Source organism: Somniosus microcephalus, unplaced genomic scaffold (assembly GCF_052327205.1).
Source record: "Somniosus microcephalus isolate GS21.2 unplaced genomic scaffold, FLI_Smic_1.0 unresolved_chr8, whole genome shotgun sequence".
Lineage (NCBI taxonomy): Eukaryota > Metazoa > Chordata > Chondrichthyes > Squaliformes > Somniosidae > Somniosus > Somniosus microcephalus.
The window spans coordinates 15,469,873-15,497,267 of NW_028225186.1; positions in this window are offsets into that span (position 1 = coordinate 15,469,873).

The following is a 27,395-nucleotide window of genomic DNA, read 5'->3' on the forward strand; positions in this document are numbered from 1 at the left end:
GTCAGATACTGATGCAGTCCGTGTCCATATGCAGCAAGACCTGGCCAACATTCAGACTTGTGCTGACAAGTGGCAAGTAACATTCGCACCACACATGTGCCAGGCAATGACCACCCCCAACAAGCGAGACTCTAACCATCTTCCCTTGACATTCAATGACAGTACCATCGCTGAATCCCCCACTATCAACATCCTGGGGGTTACCATTGATCAGAAACTGAACTGGACCAGCGATATAAATACTGTGGCTAGAGGCTGGGAATTCTGCGGCGAGTGTCTCACTCCTGACTCCCCAGAGCCTTTCCACCATCTACAAGGCACAAGTCAGAAGTGTGATGGAATACTCTCCACTTGCCTGGATGAGTGCAGCTCCAACAACATGCAAGAAGCTCGACACCAGTCAGGATAAAGCAGCCCGCTTGATTGGCACTCCATCCAGCACATTCAACATTCACACCCTCCACAACCGGCGCACTGTGTCTGCAGTGTGTACCATCTACAAGATGCACTGCAGCAACTCGCCAAAGCTCCTTCAACAGCACCTTCCAAACCCGCGACCTCTACCACTTAGAAGGACAAGGGCAGCAGATGCATGGGAACATCACCACATACAAGTGCCGCTCCAAGCCACACATCATCCTGACTTGGACCTGTATCGCCGTTCCTTCACTGTCGCTGGGCCAAAAACCTGGAACTCCCATCCGAACAGTATTGTGGGTGTACCTACACCATATGAACTGCAGCGGTTCAAGAAGGCGTCTCACCAGCATCCTCTCAAGGGCAATTAGGGACGGGCACTAAATGCAGGCCTAGCCAGCCAGCGACGCCCACATACCATCAATGAATAAAGAAAACAAAATAATTCTGACCCACTGACCACAACATGACTGATCACAAAGAAACTGACATACTGAACAAATCCTGACCGAACACGCAGCGTCTGACCCACTGACCACAACATGACTGATCACACAGAAACTGATTACTGAACAAATCCTGACCGAACACACAGAAACTGACCCACTGATCACAACCTGATCAAACAGACAGAAACTGACACAATGACCACAACAAGAATGAAGACACAGAAACTGACCAACTGACCACAACCTGACTGAGCACAACGAAACTGACACACTGAACAAATCCTGGCTGAAAACACAGAAATTGACACACTGACCACAACCTGATCGATCTCACAGAAAATGACCAATTGACCACACCTGACCGAACAAACAGAAACTGACAAACTGACCACAACCTAACTGAACACACAGAAAATGATCCACTGAACGCAACCTGATAGAACACACAGAAACTGATCCAATGACCACAACCTGAATGAACACAAAGAAAATGAACCACTGACCAGAACCTGTGTAAGCACACAGAAACTGACCCAATGTCCACAACCTGACTGAACACACATAAACTGAACCATTGACCACAAGCTGACCGAACACACAGAAACTGACCCATTGAATACAACCTGACTGATCACACAAAAACTGACCCACTGACCAAATCCTGAACGAACACACATAAGCGAACCCACAGAGCACAACGTCTCCGAACACACAGAAACTGACCCACTGACCAAATCCTGACCGAACGCACGAAAACTGACCCTATGACTGCAAACTGAGCAAACTCACAGAAACTGACCCACTGACCAAATCCTGACTGAACACACAGAGACTGACCCATGCACCACAACCTGACTGAACAAACACTGAAATACACCCACTGACCACAACCTGAATGATAAAAAACTGAAACTGACCCACTGACCCCAAACTGACCGAGCTCACAGAAACAGGCCTTCGTACCGAAACCTGACCCTACACACCAAAACAGACCACTGACCACAAACTGGCTGAACACACAGAAACTGACTCACTGAACAAATCCTGACCGAGCACACAGAATCTGACACACTGAGCACAACGTGACCGAACACACAGAAACTGACCCACTTACTAAATTTTGACCAAACATGCAGAAGCTGACCCACTGATCACAACCCGTCTGAGCACACAGAAACTGACTCACAGACCACATCCTGACTGAGCACACAGAAACTGACCCACTGACATATCCTGACCGAAAACACATAAAATGACTAACTGCCCACAACCTGACAGAACACACATAAACTGATCCACTGACCACAAGCTGACCGAACACACAGAAACTGGCCCTCTGACCAAATCCTGACTGAACACACATAAACTGACCCACTGATTACAACCTGACTGAACACACAGAAACTGACCCACTGACCAAATCCTGACCGAATACACATAAACTGACCCACTGACTACAACCTCAGCAAACACAAAAAAGCTGAACCACTGATCAAATCCTGAATGAACACACAGAAACTGACCAATAGAACACAACCTGACCAAACTCACAGAAATGACCCACTGACCAAATCCTGCCAGAACACATAGAAACTTACACACTGACCAAAACCTGTCCGAGCACATAGAAACTGACCCTCAGAGCACAACATGACCTACGATAAGGTCCAAAAGGCCTTCGATAAGGTCCCACATAAAAGATTAGCATGGAAAATTGAGGCTCATGGGATAAAGGGGAAAGTTTTGGCGTGGATAGGGAACTGGCTGTCAGATAGAAAACAGAGAGTTGGAATAAACGGCTCATTTTCTGAATGGCAGGCAGTAACAAGTGGGGTACCACAGGGATCTGTCCTGGGCCCCCAGCTGTTCACAATTTACATTAATGACCTGGATCAGGGAGTCGGATGCAGCATTTCCAAATTTGCAGACGACACTAAACTAGGAGGGGGGGTGGGCTCAGAGGAAGAGACCAGGAAGCTCCAGAGCGATTTGGACAGACTGGGCGATTGGGCGGATAAATGGCAGATGCACTATAATGTGGACAAGTGCGAAGTTATCCACCTTGGGTGCAGGAACGGGAGGGCAAATTATTATTTAAATGGCAATAGATTGGGAGAGGGGGAAGTACAGAGAGACCTGGGTGTTCTTGTACACCAGTCACTGAAGGCGAGCATGCAGGTGCAACAGGCGGTCAAGAAGGCAAACGGTATGCTGGCCTTCATAGCAAAAGGGTTAGAATACAGGAACAGGGATACCTTGCTGCAGCTGTACAGGGCACTGGTGAGACCACACCTCGAGTACTGTGTACAGTTTTGGTCGCCTCATCTGAGGAAGGATGTTCTTGCCATGGAGGGGGTGCAGCGGCGATTCACCAGGCTGATACCAGGAATGGCGGGAATGACCTATGAGGAGAGACTATGTAGTTTAGGGATGTACACACTGGAGTTTAGAAGATTGAGAGGGGACCTCATAGAAGTGTATAAAATTCTGACAGGTCTAGACAGACTGGATGCAGAAGGAATGTTTCCCTTGGCGGGTGAGAACAGAACTAGAGGACATAATTTAAGGATAAGGGCTAAACCATTTAGGACAGAGATGAGGGGGAATTTCTTCACTCAGAGAGTGGTGAACCTGTGGAACTCATTGCCACAGAGGGCAGTGTACGCCAGCTCATTAAATATATTTAAGAGGGAATTAGATATATTTCTACGGGCAAAAGGGGTTAAGGGTTACGGAGAGAAGGCGGGGACGGGATACTGAATTAAAGGATCAGCCATGATCTCATCGAATGGCGGAGCAGGCACGAAGGGCCGAATGGCCTACTCCTGCTCCTATCTTCTATGTATCTATGTATCTATGTACCATTCAGAAACTGGCCACAGACCACAACCTGACCGAAAGCACTGATAATGTCCCACTGAGCGCAACCTGACCGAACACACAGAAACTGACCCCGGACCACAACCTGACTGAACAAACACTGAAACGGGCCCACTGACCCCAACCTGAACGAACAAACACTGAAACTGGTTCACTGACCACAACCTGATGAGCTCACCGAAACGGAACTTCCTCCCAAAACCTGACCCAACACACCAAAACTGACCCATTGACGACAACCTGGCTGAACACACAGAAACTGACCCATTGACCACGTCCTGACTGAACACACATACACTGACCCACTGACCGCAACCGGAGCAAACACACAGAAACTGACACACAGAACAAATACTGACCGAACACACAGAAACTGAACAATTGACCACAACTTCTCTGAACACAAAGAAACTGACCCACTGACCACAGCCTGACCGAACACATAGAAACCGAACCACAGGTCACAACCTGTCCGAGCACACAGAAACTGACCCACTTACAAAAGTCTGACCAAACAAACATAAATTGACCCACTGACCAGATACTGTCCGAACACACATAAACTGACCCACTGATCAAAACCTCCCGAGCACACAGAAACTGATCCACTGCCCACAACCTGACTGCACACGCAGAAGCGGACCCACTGAACAAATCCTGACTGAACACACAGCAACTGACCCACTGAGCACAACCTGACTGAGCACACAGAAACTGACCCACTGACAAAATCATGATCAAACACACAGAAACTGGCCCACTGACCACATACCGTCCGAGCACACAGAACTGACCCACAGACCACAACCTGACTGAGCACACAGAAACTGACCCACTGACATATACTGACCGAAAACACAGGAAATGACCCACTGACCACAACCTGACCGAACACACAGAAACTGGCCAATTGACCATTAACTAACCGAACAAACACTGAAACTGAACCACTGACCACAACCTGACGGATCACACAGAAACAGGACTACCTAACACAACCTGGCCGAACACACCGAAATTGACCCATTGACCACAAACTGGCCAAACACACAGAAACTGAACAACTGAACAAATCCTGACCGAACACACAGCAACTGACCCATTTTCCACAACTTGACCGAAAAAACAGAAACTGAGCCACTAACCACACACTGATGGCACCCACAGAAACTGATCCACTGACCACAAACTGAGTGAATACACTGATAATGACAAACTGACCACAAACTGACCGAGCACACAGAACTGTCTCACTGACCACAAAATGAGAGAACACACCTAACTGACCCACTGAAAACAACCTGAATGAAACCACAGAAATTGACACACTGTCCAAAAACTGACCGAGAACACACAGGCTGAGACAATGACCACAACAACACCGAACACACAGAATCTGGCCCACTGACCACAAAATGAGAGAACAGACATAAACTGATCCACTAAACACAACCTGACTGAACACACAGAAACTGACACACTGACCAAAACCTGACTGAACATAAAGAAACTGACCCACTGACCACAACCTGAATGAATACACAGAAACTCACCCAATGACCACAAACTTACAGAGCACACAGAAAATGAAACACTGGCCAATCCTGACTGAATACACAGAAACTGACCCACAGACCACAACCTGACTGAGCACACAGAAACTGACCCAAAGACATATCCTGACCGAAATAAAATGAAATGACCCACTGAACACATCCTGACCGAACACACAGACCCTGACCACCTGATAAAATCCTGATCGATCACAGAAACTGACACACTGACCACAACCTGACCGAACACACAGAAGCTGTCCTTCATGCCACAAGCAAACGAATACACAGAAACTGACCCATTGACAACAACCTGGACAAACACACAGAAACTGACCAACTGAACAAATACTGACCCAACACGCAGAAACTGACCCACTGAAAACAACTTAATCGAAAACATAGAAACTGAACCACTGACCACATACTGACGGAACCGACAGAAACTGATCCACTGACCACAACCTGACTGAACACACAGAACCTGATCCACTGACCAAATCCTGATCGATCACAAAGAAACTGGCTCACAGACCACAATATGGTGGAGCACATGCAAACTGAAACACTGACATATCCTGACCGAAAACACAGGAAATGACCCACTGACCACAACCTGACCGAACATACAGAAACTGACCCATTGACCACAACCTGACCGAACAAGCACTGAAACTGACTCCATGTCAACAACCTGGCCGAGCACACAAAAACTGCCCCACTGACCACAACATGTCCGAGCACACAGAAACTGAACCACTAACAACAGTCTGACCAAACACACAGAAATTGACCCACTGACCAGATCCGTTCTGAACACACATAAACTGACCCACTGCCAAATAGCTGAACAAGCACATAGAAACTGAGCCATTGCCCACAACCTGAATGAACACACATAAACTGACCAACTGACCACAACCTGACCGAGCACACAGAAACTGACCCATTGCACACAACCTGGCTGAACACACATAAACTGCCCCAATGCCCACAACCTGAATGAACACACATAAACTGACCCACTGACCACAACCTGACCGAGCACACAGAAATTGACTCACTGCCAACAACCTGAATCAACACACAAAAACTGACACAATGACCACAATCTGGCTGAACACACAGAAACTGTCCCACTGACAGTGGCAGAAGGCAGAGGGTGATGTTGGAAGGTTGCTTTCGTGACTGGAAGCCTGTGTCCAGTGGGGTACTGCAGGGATCGGTGCTGGGTCCCTTGCTGTTTGTGTTCTTCATTAATGATTTGGATGTGAATATAAAGAGTATGATCAGTAGGTTCGCAGATGACACGAAAATTGATGGGGTGCTAAATAGCGAGGAGGGAAGCCTCAAGCTACAGCATGATATAGATGGGTTGGTCAGATGGGCGGAACAGTGGCAAATGGAATTTAACCCTGAAAAGTGTCAGGTGATGCATTTTGGACAGACTAACAAGGCAAGGGAATACACAATGAATGGTAAGATCCTATTAAAGACAGAGGATCAGAGGGACCTTGGTGTGCATGTACATAGATCCCTGAAGGCAGCAGAACAGGTGGATAAGGTGGTTAAAAAGGCATATGGGATACTTGCCTTCATTAGCCGAGGCATAGAATATAAGAGCAGGGAGCTTATAATGGAGCTGTACGAAACGCTGAAAAGGCCACAGCTGGACTACTGTGTGCAGTTCTGGTCGCCACACTATAGGGCACGTGTGATTGCTTTGGAGAGGGTGCAGAGGAGATTTACCAGGATGTTACCTGGGCTGGAGCGCTTCAGCTATGAAGAAAGACTGGACAGGCTGGGGTTGTTTTCCTTGGCGCAGAGAAGGCTGAGGGGGTCCTGATTGAGGTGTACAAAATTATGAGGGGCACAGATAGGGTAGAGAGTAAGGAACTTTTCCCCTTAGTAGAGGGGTCAATCACAAGGGGGCATAGATTCAAAATAAGGGGCAGGAGGTTTCGAGGGGATTTGAGGAAAAGCTTTTTCACCCAGAGGGTGGTTGGAATCTGGAACTCACTGCCTGAAAGAGTGGTAGAGGCAGGAACTCTCACAACATTCAAGAAGCACTTGGATGAGCACTTGAATTGCCATAGCATACAAAGCTATGGACCAAATGCTGGAAAATGGGATTAGATTAGACTGGGCTTGATGGCCGGCATGGACGCGATGGGCTGAAGGGCCTCTTTCTGTGCTTTATAACTCTATGACTCTATGCCTCTATGACTATGACCACAACCTGTCCGAGCACACAGAACCTTACCCACTAACAACAGTCTAACCAAACACATATAAACTGCCCCACTGACCACAACCTGTCTGAGCACACAGAAACTGACCCACTTACCACAACCTGTTCGAGCACGCAGAAACTGACTCACTGACCACAACCAGGCTGAGCACAGTGAAACTGACACACTGACCAAAACATGACCGAGCACACAGAAACTGGCTGGACACACAGAAACTCAAAAACTGACCACAACCAGTACGAGCACACAGAAACTGACACACTGACCAAAACATGACCGAGCACACAGAAAGTTACACACTGCCCACAACCTGATGGAACACACAGAAACTGAACCACTGCCCACAACCTGACTGAGCACACGGAAACTGACCAACTGACCACAAGCTGACTGTACACAAATTAACTGACCCACTGACCACAAGCTGACTGAACACGTAAAAACTGGCCTGCTGACCAAATCCTGACCGAACACACAAAAACTGACCCACTGACCACAACCAGACTGAACACACAGAAACTCAGCCACTGACCAAACCCTGACCGAACACAAAGAAACTTACCCAGTGACCACAACTTGTCCGAGCACAGAGAAACTGACCCACTGACCGAATTCTGCCCGAACACACAGAAACTGCCACTCTGACCACAACCTGAACGAACGCACATAAACGGACCCACTGACAAATCCTGACATAAAAAAACTTACAATGACCCACTAACCACAGCCTGACCGAACTCACAGAAACTGACCCATTGAACACAACCTGACCGAACAAACACTGAAACTGACTCACTGACAACAAATTGACCCGAACAAACAGAAACTGACCCATTAACCACACACTGAGGGAACCCAAAGAAACTGATCCACAGACCACAAACTGACAGAACACACTGAAGCTGACCAACTGACCACAACCTGACCGAACACGCAGAAACATACCCACTAACCACAACCCGACTGAAAACACAGAAACTGACCCACTGACCAAATCCTGACCGAACACACAGAAATTGCCCCCTGCCCACAAAATGCGAGAACACACATCAACTGATCCACTGAACACAACCTGACCGATCGCACAGAAACTGATCCACTGAACACAACCTGACCGATCGCACAGAAACTGACCCACTGAACACAACCTGACCGATCGCACAGAAACTGACCAACTGACCAAAACCGTACTGATCACTTAGAAATTGACACGCTGTCCGAATCCTGATAGAGCACACAAAGACTAACACAATGAACACAACCTGACCGAACTCACAGAAACTGACCCACTGACCACGACCTGTCAAAAAACACAGAAACTGGCCCACTGACCACGACCTGACCGAACACGCAGAAACTGACACACTGAACACAGGCAGACTGAACACACAGACACTGACCCATTGACCACAACCTCTCTGAGCACACAGAAACGGACTCGCTACCACTTTCTGGGCAAAACACACAGAAACTGACCCACCGACCACAACCTTACTGAGCACACAGAAACTGACCAACTGACAAAATCCTGACTGAGCACACAGAAACTGACCCACAGCCCACAACCATAAAGAACACACAGAAACTGACCCACCGACCACAACCTTACTGAGCACACAGAAACTGACCCACTGGCCAAATCCTGACTGAACACACAGAGGCTGACCCACAGTCCACAACCTTAAAGAGCACACAGAAACTGACCCACTGACCAAATCCTGACTGAGCATACAGAAATTGACCCAAAGTCCACAACCTTAAAGAACACACAGAAAGTGACCGACCGACCACAATTTTACTGAGCACACAGAAACTGACCCACTGGGCAAATCCTGACTGAGCACTCAGAAACTGACCAACTGACCACAAACTGACTGAACACACAGAAACTGACCTATTGACAACAACCTGCCAGGACAAACACTGAAACTGACACACTGACCAATCACACAGAAACTGACCCATTGTCCACAACATGGACAAACAGACAAAACGTGTCCAACTGAACAAATCCTGACCGAACTCACAGAAACTGATCCACTGACCACAACCTGACTGAACACACAGTAACTGACCCACTGACAAACACCTGTCGGAGTGCACAGAAGCTGACCCACTGACAACAGTCTGACCAGACACACACAAACTGTGCCACTGAACACATCCTGTCTGAGTACACAGAAACTGAAAGAGTGACCAAAACCTGACTGAACCCACAGAAACTGACACACTGACCAAATCCAAACCGAGCTCACATAAACTGACCCACTGACCTCAAACTGACCGATCACACAGAAGCTGACCCACTGACCACAACCTGACCGATCACACAGAAACTGTCAAACTGACCACATCTGTTCGAACAAACAGAAACTGGCCAACTGAAAACAATCTGACCGAACACACAGAAACTGAAACACTGACCAAATCCTGAACGAAGTGAATCAAACTGATCCACTGACCACAAACTGCCCAATCACGCAGAAAGAGACCGACTGACCACAAACTGACCGAATACACATAAACGTATCAAGTGACCAACAACTGACAGAAAACACAGAAACTGAGCCAGTGACCACAACCAGACGGAACACACAGAAACTGAACCACTGACCGCTACATCTCCGAAAACGCAGAAACTGACACACTGAACACAACCTGTCTGAAAACATAGAAACTGACCCACTGACCACAACCAGGCCGATCAACCAGAAACTGACCCACTGACCACAAACTGACCAAACACACAGAAACTGAAACACTGACCGTAACCTGACCAAACACATAGAAACTAACCCACTGACCACAACCTGATCGGACACACAGAAACTGACCCAGTGACCACGACCTGATTGAAAACACATAAACTGACACAATGAACAATATACGAACAAGCACACAGAAACTGACCCACTGCCCACAACCTGAATAAACTCTCATAAACTATCCCACTGACCACAAGCTGACCTAACACACAGAAACTGGACCTCTGACCAAATCCTGACTGAACACACATAAACTGAACCACTGAACACAAGCTGACCAACACACAGAAGCTGACCCACTGACTACAACCTGACTGAACACACAGAAACCGACCCACTGATCACAACCTCACTGAGCACACAGAAACTGACCCGCTGACCACATTCTGGACAAAAGCACACAGAAACTGACCCACTGACCACAACCTTACTGAGCACACAGAAACTGACCCGCTGACCACATTCTGGACAAAAGCACTCAGAAATTGACCCACTGACCACAACCTTACTGAGCACACAGAAACTGACCCACTGACCAAATCCTGACTGAGCACACAGAAACTGATCCACAGACCACAACCTGACTGAGCACACAGAAACGGACCCAATGACATATCCTGACCAAAAAAACATGAAATGTCCCATTGACCACAAACTGACGGAACACACAGAAACTGACCTGTTGACCACAACCTGATCGGACAAACACTGAAATTGACACACTGACCACAACCTGACCAATCACGCAGAAACTGACCCATTGTCCACAACATGGACAAACAGACAGAACGTGACCAACTGAACAAATCCTACCCGAACTCACAGAAAATGATTCACTGACCAAAACCTGACTGAACCCAAAGAAACTGACACACTGACCAAATCCTGACCAAGTTCACAGAAACTGACCCACTGACCAAAAGCTGTCTGAGCACACAGAAACTGAGCCACTGACCACATTCTGGACAAAAACACAAAGAAGCTGACCCACTGACCATAAGCTGACCAACACATAGAAGCTGACCCACTGACCACAACCTGACTGAACACACATAAACTGGCCCACTGCGCACAACCTGACTGACCACACATAAACTGACCCATTGATCACAAGCTGATCGAACACACAGAAACTGGCCATCTGACCAAATCCTGAACGAAAACCCATAAACTGCCCCACTGCCCAAAAACTGACTGAACACACATAATCTGATCAACTGACCACAAGCTGATCGAACACACAGAAACTGGCACTCTTTCCATATCCTGGCCGAATACACATAAACTGACCCACTGACTAGAACCTGAATGTACACAGAGAAACAGACCCCCCGACCAAATCCTGACTCAACACACATAAACAGACACACTGACCACAACCGGTCTGAGCACAAAGAAACTGACCCATTGACCAAATCCTGACCAAACACACAGATACTAACCGAATGACCACAACCTGACCAAGAGCAGAGAAACTGACCCTCTGAAAAAACCTGACCAAACACACAGTAACTGACACACTGACCACAACCAGTCTGAGCACACAGAAACTGACCCACAGACCACAATCTGATCGAACAAACACTGAAACTGAACCACTGACCAGGAACCTGAACGAGCACACAGAAACTGACACAATGACCACAACCTGACTGAACACACCAATACTGGCCCGTTGACCACAACATGGCCCATCACAGAAACTGACCAACTGAACAAATCCTGACGGAACACACAGCAACTGACACACTGAAAGCAACATGACCGAACCCAAAGAAACTGACCCACTGAGCACAACCTGACTGAACACACAGAAACTGACCCACTGGCCACAACCTGTCCGAGCATACAGAAACTGACCCACAAACAATAGGCTGACCAAACACAGACGCATTGACCCACTGACCAGATCATGTCCGAACACACATAAACTGACCCACTGACCAAAACTTCCCGAGTACACAGAAACGGATCCACTGCCCACAACCTGACTGAGCAAGCAGAAACTGACCCACTGACCAAATCCCGATCGAACACACAGAAACTGGCCCACTGAGTACAAACTGACCGAACACACAGAAAGTGGCCCTCTGACCAAATCATAACGGAACACACAGAAACAGACCCACTGACCACAGCCTGTCCGAGCACACAGAGACTGACCCACAGACCACAACCTGACTGAAACCACAGAAACTGAACCACTGCCCACAACCTGTCCGAGCACAAAAACACTGACCCGCTGCCCACAACCTGACTGAGCACACAGAAACTGACCCACTGACATATCCAGACCGAAAACACAGGGAATGGCCCACTGACCACAACCTGACCGAACACACAGAAACTGACACATTGACCACAACCTAACCGAGCAAACACTGAAACTGAACCACTGACCACAACCTGAGCGAGCACACAGAAACAGGCCTACCTACCGCAATCTGGCCGAACAAACCGAAATTGACCGATGGACCACAACCTGGCCAAACACACAGAAACTGAACAACCGAACAAACACTGAACAAACACATAGCAGCTGAACCATTGAACATAACTTGACCGAAAAAACAGAAACTGACCCACTGACCACACACTGACAGAACCCACAGAAACAGATCCACTGACCACAAACTGACAGAACACACTTAAAATGACCAACTGAACACAAACTGACAGAGCACACAGAAACTGCCGCACTTTACACAACCTGACTGAACACACAGAAACTGACCCACTGAACAAAACCTTACTGATCACACATGAATTGACACGTTGACCAAAACCTGACCAAGCAAACAAAGACTGACCCACTGACCAAATCCTGACTGAACACACATAAAGTGTCGACTATGGTGGCAAAAACAGGAAGGCAGATTATTATCTGAATGGCAATAGATTGGGAGAAGGGGAATTGCAGCGAGACCTGTGTGTCCTTGTGCAGCAGTCGCTGAAGGTAAGCATGCAGGTGCAGCAGGCGTTTAAGAATGCAAATGGTATGTTGGCCTTCGTAGCGAGAAGGTTTGAGTACAGGAACAAGAATGTATTGCTGCAGTTACACAGAGCCTTGTTGAGACCACATCTTGAGTATTGTATGCAGTTTTGGTCGCCATATCTGAGGAAGGATGTTCTTGCCATGGAAGGAGTTCAGCGAAGATTCACCAGGTTGATATCTGGGATGGCAGGAATCAGGTATGAGGAGAGATTGGGTCGATTGGGCTTGCACTCGCTGGAGTTTATAAGAATGAGAGGGGATCTCATTGAAACTTATAAAATTCTGACAGGACTGGACAGACTAGATGCAGGAAGGATGTTCCCGATGGTCGGGGAGTACACAAACAGAGGTCACAGTCTAAGGATAAGGGGTAGGACATTTAGGACAGAAATGAGAAGGAATTTCTTCACCCAGAGAGTGGTGAACATGTGGAATTCTCTTCCATAGAAGGCAATAGAGGCCAATAAATTAAATATATTCAAGAAGGAGTTGGATGTAGTTCTTAAGGCTAAAGGGATCAAGGGGTATGGGGAGAAAGGAGGGACTGGTAACTGAATTTGGATGAACAGCCATGATCGCAATGAATGGTGGAGCAGGCTGGAAGGGTCGAATGGCCTACTCCTGCTCCTATCTTCTATGTTTATATGACCCACTGACCACAAGCTGACCAACACACAGAAACTGACCCACTGACAACAACCTGACCGAACACACAGCAACTGACCCATTGACCACAACCTGAACAAACATACAGAAAGTGACCAACTGAACAAATCCTGACTGATCACTCAGAAACTGACCCACTGACAACTTGACTGAACACACAGAAACTGACCCACTGACCACACATTGATGGAACCGACAGAAATTGATCCACTGACCACAAACTTAATGAGTGCACAGAAACTGACCCACTGACAACAACCTTACCAAACACACAGAAACTGACCCGCTTTACAACCTGCTGAACACATGGAAACTGACCCACTGACCAACACCAGTCTGAACACACAGATATTGACCCACTGACAACAATCTGACCACACACAGAAACTTACCCACTGAACACATCCTGTCTGAACAAGCAGAAACTGACCCACTGACCACATCCTGACCGAACACACTGAAACTGACCCACTGACCAAACCTTTCAGATGACACAGACACTGACACACTGAAAAAATCGTGAGCGAACACAAAGAAACTGGCACACTTACCACAAACTGAGCTCGCTCGCACAGACTGACACAATACCACAAACTGACTGAACCCACAGAAACTAACCCACTGACCACATCCTGACGGACCTCACAGAATCTGACCCACAGACCAAAACCTGATCAAACACAGACACTGACCCACTGACCGGTACACACTGAAAATGACAAACTGACCACAACCTGACCGAGCACAAAGAAACTGGCACTCTGACCACAATCTGAGCGAGCTCACCAAGGCTGACACAATACCACAAACTGACCGAGCACACAGAAAATGACCCACTGACTACAAACGGACGAAACACACAGAAACTGACCCACTGACCAAAGCCTGACCAAACAGACAGAAACTGACCCACGGACCGGTAAACACTGAAAATGACAAACTGACCACACACTGACCGAACACACAGTAACTGGCTCACTGACCACAACTTGATCGAACACAAAGAAACTGAAACAGTGAACAAATCCTGACCAAACACATAGAAACTGACCCACTGACCACAAACTGTCTGGCCACACAGAAACTGACCCACAGACCACAACCTGATGGAGCACACAGAAACTGACAAACTGACATATCCTTAACGGAAACACAGGAAATGACCCACTGACCACAACCAGACCGAAAACAGAAACTGACCCATTGACCACAACCTGACCGAACAAAAACTGAAACTGACCCACTGACTACAACGTTGCTGAGCACACAGAAACTCATCCACTGACCACAACCTGTCCGAGCACAGAGAAACTGACACACTAACAAAGGTCTGACCAAACACACTGAAATTGTCCCACTGACCATATCCTGTCCAAACACACATAAACTGACCCACTGACCTAAACCTGATCCAGCACACAGAAACTAACCCACTGCCCACAACCTGACTGATCACCCATAAACTGACGCACTGCCCACAACCTGACTGAACAAACATAAACTGATCCACTGACCACAAGCTGATCGAACACACAGCATTTGGCCCTCTGACCATATCCTGAACAAACTTTCTGAGCACATAGATTGTGAGCCACTGATTGCAAACTGACTGATCACACAGAACCTGACCCATAGACCACAACCTGACCAAAGCAACACAGAAACTGAACCACTGACCACAACTTGACCGAACACACAGGAACTGGCCTACCTATCATATCCTGACCGAACACACTAAAACTTACCTGTTGACCACAACATGGCCTAACTCACAAAAACTGACCAATTGAACAAATCCTGACTGAATACACAGCAACTGACCCACTGACAACAGCATGACCGAGTAAACTGCAACTGACCCACTGATCACACACTGATGGAAAGCACAGAAATTGATCCTTTGACCTCAAACTGACTTAACACACTGAAACTGACCCACTGACCACAGCCTAACTGTAAACACCGATACTGATCCATTGACCACAACATGGCCTAACACACAGAAACTGAACAACTGAACAAATCCTGACCGAACACACAGCAACTGCCCCAATGAACACAATCTGACTGAAACAAAAGAAACTGATCCACAGACCACAAACTGACAGAACACACTGAAACTGTGCAAATACCACAACCTGAGCGAACACGCAGAAACTGTCCCACTGACCACAACCTGACTGTACCCACAGAAACTGACCCACTGTCCAAATCCTGACTGAACACATAGAAACTGCCCCACTCACCACAAAATGAGAGAACACACAGAAACTGATCCATTGAACCAAACGTGACCGATCACACAGAAACTGACCCACTGACCAAAACCTTACTGATCACACAGAAACTGACACACTGACCGAATCCTGACAGAGCACAAAAAGACTGAAACCATGACCAAAACCTGACCGAACTCACAGAAACTGTCCCACTGACCACATTCTGACCAAACACACAGAAACTGGCCAACTGACCACAACCTGACCGAACAGACAGAAACTGGCCAACTGACCACAACCTGACCGAACAGACAGAAACTGACCCACTGACCACAACCTGACCAATCACACAGAAACTGACAAACTGACCACATCTGATCGAACACACAGAAATTGGCCAACTGAAAACCATCTGACCAAACAAACAGAAACTGAAACACTGACCACATCCTGACCGAACTCAACCAAACTGAGCCACTGACCACAAACTGACCAAACACACAGGAGCTGACACACTAACCACAACCTGGCTGAAAACACAGAAACTGACCCACTTACCAAACCATACTGATCACAAAGAAACTGACACACTGACAAAATCTTGAGTGAACACAAAGTAACTGACACGCTGACCACAACCTGAGCGAGCTCACCAAGGCTGACACAATACCACAAACTGACCGAGCACACAGAAAATGACCCACTGACTACAAACGGACGAAACAAACAGAAACTGACCCACTAAACAAAGCCTGACCAAACACACAGAAACTGATCCTCTGACCGCAAACTTTCCGAACTCACAGAAACTGACCCACAGAGCACAACCTGATGGAGCACACATAAGCTGATACACTGACATATCCTGACCGATAACACAGGAAATGACCCACTGACCACAAACAGACAGGACACAGAAACTGACCCATTGACCAGAACCTGACCGAACAGACACTTAAACTGACCCACTGACCACAACGTGGCTGAGCACACAGAAACTCAGCCACTGCCCACAACCTGTCCGAGCACAGATAAACTGACACAGTAACAACAGTCTGACCGAACACACAGAAATTGTCCAACTGACCATATACTTTCCGAACACACGTAAACTGACCCACTGACCAAAGCCTGACCGAGCACACAGAAACTGACCCAATCTCCACGATCTGACGGACCACCCGTAAACTGAACCACTGCCCACAACCTTGACTGAACAGACATAAACTAACCCACTGACCACAACCTGACTGATCACGCAGAAACTGACCCATAGTCCAAAACCTGACCGAACCAACACATAAACTGACCCACTGACCACAACATGACCGAGCACACAGAAACTGGCCTAACTACCAAAACCTGATGGAACACACCAACACTGACCCTTTGACCACAACATGGCCTAACACACAGAAACTGACCGACTGAACAAAACCTGAAAGAACGCACAGCAACTGACACAATAGCAATAGCATGACCGAGTAAACTGCAACTGAACCACTGACCACACACTCATGGAACAATCAGAAAATGATCCTTTGAACACAAACTGACTTAACACACTGAAAATGCCTCTCAGACCAAAACCTGACCGTAAACACCGATACTGATCCATTGAGCACAACATGGCCTAACACACTTAACAACTGAACAAATCCTGACTGAACACACAGCAATTGCCCACTGAGCACAACCTGACCCAACCCAAAAAAGCTGATCCACTGACCACAAACTGACAGAACACACTGAAACTGACCAACTGACCACTACCTGACAGAATACGCAGATACTGACCCACTGACTACAAGCTGACCTAACCCACAGAAACAGACCCACTGATCAAATCCTGACCGAACACACAAAAACTGCTCCACTTACCAAATCATGACCGAACAAACAGAATCTGACCCACTAACCACAACATGTCTGAGCACACAGAAACTTACCCGCAGACCACATTCTGGACAAAAACACACAAAACTGATCCACTGACGACAACATTGCTGAGCACACAGAAACTGACCCACTGACCAAATCCTGACTGAGCACACAGAAACTGACCCAATGACATATCCTGACCAAAAAAACATGGAATGTCCCACTGACCACAAACTGACCGAACACACAGGAACTGACATATTGACCACAACCGCACCGAAAAAACACTTAAACTGACACACTGACCACAACCTGACCGAACACACAGGGAATGACACACTGAGCACAAGCTGATCGAACACACAGAAACTGACTCATTGAACACAACCTGACCGAATACACAATAACTACCCCACTGACAGCAACCTGACTGATCACAAAGAACAGACACATTGACCGAAGCCTGACCTAGCACACAGAAACTGACACAATGACCAAATCCTGATGGAACACACAGAAACTGAACCACTGGCCTCAAACTGACCGATCACACAGAAGCTGACCCATTCAGCACAAGTTGACCGATCACACAGAAGCTGACCCACTGATCGCAACCTGACTGATCACACAGAAACTGACAAACTGACCACATCTGATTGAACAAACAGAAACTGGCCAACTGAAAACAATCTGACCGAACACACAGAAACTGAAACACTGACCACATCCTGACCGAACTCAACAAAACTGAGCCAGTGATACAAACTGGCCAAACACGCAGAAACAGACCTACTGACCACATACTGACTCAACGCACAGAAACTGTCCAACTGACCACAAACTGACTGAACACACAGAAAATGACCCACTAACCACAACCTGCCTGAGCACACAGGAACTGAACCGCTGACCACTTCTGGAAAAAAAACACATAAAACTGACCCACTGACCACAACATTACTGAGCACACAGAAACTGACACACTGACCCAATACTGAGTGAACACACAGAAACTGACCCACAGACCACAGCCTGACTGCGCACACAGAAACTGACCCAACGAATATCCTGACCAAAAAAACATAAAATGACCCACTGACCACAAACTGACCGAGCACACAGAAACTGACACATTGACCACAACCTGAACGAAAAAAGGTTGATACTGACACACTGACCACAACCTGACCAGTCAAACAGAAACTGTCCCATTGACCACAACCTGGACAAACAAACAGAAAGTGACCAACTGAAGAAATCCTGACCAAATTCACAGAAACTGACCCACCGACTGCAGCATGAATGAACACACAGAAACTGAACCACAGACCACAACCTGACTGAGCACACAGAAACTGACCCAACGACATATCCTGACCAAAAAAACATAAAATGACCCACTGACCACAAACTGACCGAGCACACAGAAACTGAAATATTGAACACAACCTGAACGAAAAAACGCTGAAACTGACACACTGACCACAACCTGACCAGTCAAACAGAAAGTGTCCCATTGAGCACAACCTGGACAAACAAACAGAACGTGACCAACTGAAGAAATCCTGACTGAACTCACATAAACTGACCCACCGACCGCAACATGACTGAACACACAGAAACTGAACCACAGACCACAACCTGACTGAGCACACAGAAACTGTCCCAACGACATATCCTGACCAAAAAAAATGAAATGTCCCACTGACCACAAACTGACCGAACACACAGGAACTGACATATTGACCACAACCAGACCGAAAAAACACTTAAACTGACTCACTGATCACAACCTGACCGATCAAACAGAAACTGTCCCATTGACCACAACCTGGACAAGCACACAGAACGTGAACAACTGAAGAAATCCTGACCGAACTCACAGAAACTGAACCACTGACCACAACATGACTGAACACACAGAAACCGACACACTGACCAACACCTTCCGAAAACACAGAAACTGGCCCACTGACCAACACCTGTCCGAGCATACAGAAACTGACCGACTGACAACAGTGTGAGCACACACAGAAACTGACCATCTGAACACATTATCTCTGAGTACACAGAAACTGACCCACTGACCAAAAATTACTGATCACACAGAAACTGACACACTGACCAAATCGTGATCGAACACACAGAAACTGACACACTGAAAACAACCTGACCGATCACACAGGGAATGACACACTGAGCACAAGCTGATCGAACACACAGAAACTGACTCATTGAACACAACCTGACCGAATACACAATAACTACCCCACTGACAGCAACCTGACTGATCACAAAGAACAGACACATTGACCGAAGCCTGACCTAGCACACAGAAACTGACACAATGACCAAATCCTGATGGAACACACAGAAACTGAACCACTGGCCTCAAACTGACCGATCACACAGAAGCTGACCCATTCAGCACAAGTTGACCGATCACACAGAAGCTGACCCACTGATCGCAACCTGACTGATCACACAGAAACTGACAAACTGACCACATCTGATTGAACAAACAGAAACTGGCCAACTGAAAACAATCTGACCGAACACACAGAAACTGAAACACTGACCACATCCTGACCGAACTCAACAAAACTGAGCCAGTGATACAAATTGGCCAAACACGCAGAAACAGACCTACTGACCACATACTGACTCAACGCACAGAAACTGTCCAACTGACCACAAACTGACTGAACACACAGAAAATGACCCACTAACCACAACCTGCCTGAGCACACAGGAACTGAACCGCTGACCACTTCTGGAAAAAAAACACATAAAACTGACCCACTGACCACAACATTACTGAGCACACAGAAACTGACACACTGACCCAATACTGAGTGAACACACAGAAACTGACCCACAGACCACAGCCTGACTGCGCACACAGAAACTGACCCAACGAATATCCTGACCAAAAAAACATAAAATGACCCACTGACCACAAACTGACCGAGCACACAGAAACTGACACATTGACCACAACCTGAACGAAAAAAGGTTGATACTGACACACTGACCACAACCTGACCAGTCAAACAGAAACTGTCCCATTGACCACAACCTGGACAAACAAACAGAAAGTGACCAACTGAAGAAATCCTGACCAAATTCACAGAAACTGACCCACCGACTGCAGCATGAATGAACACACAGAAACTGAACCACAGACCACAACCTGACTGAGCACACAGAAACTGACCCAACGACATATCCTGACCAAAAAAACATAAAATGACCCACTGACCACAAACTGACCGAGCACACAGAAACTGAAATATTGAACACAACCTGAACGAAAAAACGCTGAAACTGACACACTGACCACAACCTGACCAGTCAAACAGAAAGTGTCCCATTGAGCACAACCTGGACAAACAAACAGAACGTGACCAACTGAAGAAATCCTGACTGAACTCACATAAACTGACCCACCGACCGCAACATGACTGAACACACAGAAACTGAACCACAGACCACAACCTGACTGAGCACACAGAAACTGTCCCAACGACATATCCTGACCAAAAAAAATGAAATGTCCCACTGACCACAAACTGACCGAACACACAGGAACTGACATATTGACCACAACCAGACCGAAAAAACACTTAAACTGACTCACTGATCACAACCTGACCGATCAAACAGAAACTGTCCCATTGACCACAACCTGGACAAGCACACAGAACGTGAACAACTGAAGAAATCCTGACCGAACTCACAGAAACTGAACCACTGACCACAACATGACTGAACACACAGAAACCGACACACTGACCAACACCTTCCGAAAACACAGAAACTGGCCCACTGACCAACACCTGTCCGAGCATACAGAAACTGACCGACTGACAACAGTGTGAGCACACACAGAAACTGACCATCTGAACACATTATCTCTGAGTACACAGAAACTGACCCACTGACCAAAAATTACTGATCACACAGAAACTGACACACTGACCAAATCGTGATCGAACACACAGAAACTGACACACTGAAAACAACCTGACCGATCACACAGGGAATGACACACTGAACACAACCTGATCGAACAGACAGAAACTGACCCATTGAACACAACCTGACCGAACACACAATATCTACCCCACTGACAGCAACCTGACTGATCACACAGAAACAGACACATTGACCAAAACATGACCTATCACACAGAAACTGACACAACGACCAAATCCTGCCCGAACGCACAGAAACTGACCCACTGACCACAAACTGACCGATCACACAGAAGCTGACCCATTGACCACAACTTGACAGATCACACAGAAGCTGACCCACTGATCACAACCTGACCGATCACACAGAAACTGACAAACTGACCACATCTGATCGAACAAACAGAAACTGGCCAACTGAAAACAATCTGACCGAACACACAGAAAATGAAACACTGACTACATCCTGACCAAACTCAACAAAACTGAGCCAGTGATACAAACTGGCCAAACACGCAGAAACAGACCTACTGACCACATACTGACTGAACGCACAGAAACTGACCAACTGACCACAAACTGACCGAACACACAGAAAATGACCCACTAAACACAACCTGTCTGAGCACACAGAAACTTAACCGCTGACCACTTCTGGACATAAACACACAAAACTGACCTACTGACCACAACATTACTGAGCACACAGACACTGTCACACTGACCAAATACAGGCTGAACACACAGAAACTGACCCACAGACCACAGCCTGACTGAGCACACAGAAACTGACCGAACGACATATCCTGACCAAAAAAACATGAAATGACCCACTGACCACAAACAGACCGAACACACAGAAACTGACATATTGACCACAACCTGAACGAAAAAACGCTGAAAATGACACACTGATCACAACCTGACCAATCAAACAGAAACTGTCACATTGACCACAACCTGGACAAACAAACAGAACGTGACCAACTGAAAAAATCCTGACCGAACTCACGGAAACTTACCCACCGACCGCAACATGACTGAACACATGGAAACTGACCCACAGACCACCACCTTCCGAAAACACAGAAACTGACCCACTGACCAACACCTGTCTGAGCACACAGAAACTGACCGATTGATAACAGCCTGACCACACACACAGAAACTGACCCACTGAAAACATTCTGTCTGAGTACACAGAAACTGACCCACTGACCAACACCTATCCGAGCACACAGAAATTGACCGATTGAAAACAGCCTGAGCACACGCACAGAAACTGACCCACTGAAAACATTCTCTCTGAGTACACAGAAACTGAGCCACTGACCAAATATTACTGATCACACAGGAACTGACACACTGACCAAATCGTGACCGAACACACAGAAACTGACACTGAACTCCACCTGACCGAACAAACAGGGAATGACCCACTGAACAGAACCTGACCGAACACACAAAAACTACCCCACTGACAACAACCTGACTGATCACAGAGAAACTGCCAGTGACCAAAACCTGACCTAGCACACAGAAACTGACACACTGACCAAATCCTGAAAGAACACACAGAAACTGACCTACTGACCACAACCTGACCAATCACAACGAAACTGACAAACTGTCCACATCTGATCGAACAAACAGAAACTGGCCAACTGAAAACAATCTGACCGAACACAAAGAAACTGAGACACTGAACACATCCTGACCAAACTCAAGCAAACTGAGCCACTGATCACAAATGGCCAAACGTGCAGAAACAGTCCTACTGACCACAACCTGAACAAACACACAGAAAATGACCCAATGACCACAACCTGTCCGAAAACGCAGAACCTGACCCACTGACCACAACCAGACTGAGCACACAGAAACTGACCCACTGACCACAACCTGACCAAACACACAAACTGACCAGCTGACCACAACTTGACCGAACACACAGAAAATGACCCACTAACCACAACCTGTCCGAAAACACAGAAACTGAAACATTGACCATAACCTGACCGAACACACAGAAACGAACCCACTGACAACAACCTGATTGAACACACATAAACTGACCCAATGACCACAACCTGTCTGAACGCACATAAACAGACCCACTGTCCAAAATATGAACGAGCAAACAGAAACTGACCCACTGCCCACAACATGAATAAACGCTCATAAGCTGACCCACTGAACACAAGCTGACCAAACACACAGAAACTGGCCCTCTGACCAAATCCTGACCGAACACACATAAACTGAACCACTGACCACAAGCTGACCAACACACAGAAGCTGACCCACTGACCACAACCTGACTGAACACACAGAAACTAACCCACTGACCACAAACATTCCGAGCACTCATTAAATGACCCACTGACCACATTCTGGACAAAAACACACAGAAACTGACCCACTGACCACAAGCTGAATGAACACACAGAAACTGCCTCTATGACCACAACCTGACCGAGCACACATAAACTGACCAACTGCCCACAACCTGACTGAGCACACATAAACTGACCCACTGACCACAAGCTGAACGAACACACAGAAACTGGCCCACTGACCACAACCTGACCGAACACACAGAAACTGACCCACTGACCAAATCCTAACCAAACACACAGAAACTGACCAAATGACCGAAATCAGTCTGAGCACATAGAAAGTGACCCATGGACCACAATCTGACTCAGCACACAGAAACTGACACACATACCAAAATCTGACCGAACAAACACTGAAACTGTCCCACTGGCCACAACCTGATTGAACACACCGATACTGACTCGTTGACCACAACATGGCCAAACATAGATACTGACCAACTGAACATATTTTGACCGAACACTCATCGACTGACCCACTGACAACATGACCGAACACACAGAAACTGACCCACTGACCACAATCTGTCCGAGCACACACATATTGACACACTTACAATAGTCTGACCAAACACACAGACAATGAACCACTGACCAAATCATGTCCGAACACACATAAACTGACCCAGGACCAAAACCTCCCGAGCTCACAGAAACTGATACACTGCCCACAACCTGACTGAACAGACAGAAACTGACACACTGACCAAATCCCGATCGAACACACAGAAACTGCCCAACTGAGTGCAACCTGACCGAACACAAAGAAAGTGGCCCTCGGACCAAATCATGACCGAACACACAGAAACAGACCCACTGATCACAACCTGTACGATCACACAGTAACTGACACACAGACCACAACTTGACTGAACCCACAGAAACTGACCCACTGCCCACAACCTGACTGAGCACACAGAAACTGACCCACTGACATATCCTGACCGAAAACACAGGGAATGACCCACTGACCACAAACTGACCGAACACACAGAAATTGACCCATTGACCACAATCTAACCGAACAAACACTGAAACTGAAATACTGACCACAACCTGAGCGAGCACACAGAAACAGGCCTACCTACCACAACCTGGCTGAACACACCGAAATTGACCCATGGACCACAACCTGCCAAACACAGAGAAACTGAACAACTGAACAAATACTGAACAAGCACACAGCAACTGACCCATTGATCACAACTTGACCGAAAAAACAGAAACTGACCCACTGTCACATACTGACAGAACCCACAGAAACTGATCCACTGACCACAAACTGACCGAACACACTGAAATTGACCAACTGACCACAAACTGACGGAGCACACAGAAGCTGCACCACTGACCACAAACTGACCGAACGCACATAAACTGATCAACTGAACACAACCTGACTGAACACACAGAAACTGACCCACTGACCAAAACCTTACTGGTGACACATGAATTGACACACTGTCCAAAACCTGACCGAGCACACAAAGACTGACCCACTGACCACAACCTGTACGAGCACACAGAAACTGACCCACTCACCACATTCTGGACAAAAACTCACAGGAACTGACCCACTGGCCAAAACCTGACAGAAAACACATAAACTGACCACTTTGGTGGCAAAAACAGGAAGGCAGATTATTATGTGAATGGCAATTGATTGGGAGAAGGGGAAGTGCAACGAGCCCTGTGTGTCCTTGTGCACCATTCGCTGAAGGTAAGCATGCAGGTGCAGCAGGCGGTTAAGAAGGCAAATGGCATTTTGGCCTTCGTAGCGAGAGGTTTGAGTACAGGAACAAGGATGTCTTGCTGCAGTTAGACAGGGCCTTGTTGAGACCACATCTTGAGTATTGTGTGCAGTTCTGGTCGCCTTATCTGAGGAAGGATATTCTTAACTTGAAAGGAGTTCAGCGAAGATTCACCAGGCTGACACCTGGGATGGCAGAAATGACAGATGAGAAGAGATTGGATCGATTGGACTTGTACTCGCAGGAGTTTAGAAGAATGAGATGGGATCTCATTGAAACTTATAACATTCTGACAGGACTGGACCGACTAGATGCAGGAAGTATGCTCCCGATGGTCGGGGAGTCCAGAACCAGGGGTCACAGTCTAAGGTTAAGGGGTAGGCCATTTAGGACAGAAATGAGGAGGAATTTATCCACCTGTCGTGTGGTGAACCTGTCGAATTCTCTGCCACAGATGGCAGTAGAGGCCAATACATTAAATATATCCAAGAAGGATTTGGATATATTACTGAAGGCTAAAGGGATCAAGGGTTATGGGGAGAAAGCAGGGACCGGGTACTGAATTTGGTTGATCAGCCATGATCGCATTTAATTGCGGAGCAGGCTCGAGGGGCCGAATGGCATACACCTGCACCCATCTTCTATGTTTATATGGCCCACTGACTACAAGCTCACAAACACACAGAAACTGACCCACTGACCACAACCTGACCGAAACAGAGCAACTGACCCATTCACCACAATCTGAACAAACACGCAGAAAGTGACAAACTGAACAAATCCTGACTGAACACACAGAAACTGACCCAATGACAACAACTTGACTGAAGACACAGAAACTGACCCACTGACCACACAATGATGGAACCGACAGAAATTGATCTACTGACCACAACCATACTGAGCACACAGAAACTTACTCACTGACTACAACCTAACCAAACACACAGAAACTGACCCGCTGTCCACCACCTGCTGAACACATGGAAACTGTCCCACTGGCCACAAACTGACTGAACACACAAAAACAAACCCACTGTCCACCAGCTGCCAAACACATGGAAACTGACCCACTGACCAACACCTGTCTGAGCACACAGCAATTGACCCACTGACAACATTCTGCCCACACACACATAAACTGACCCACTGAACACATTCAGTCCGAGCAAAAAGAAACTGACCCACTGT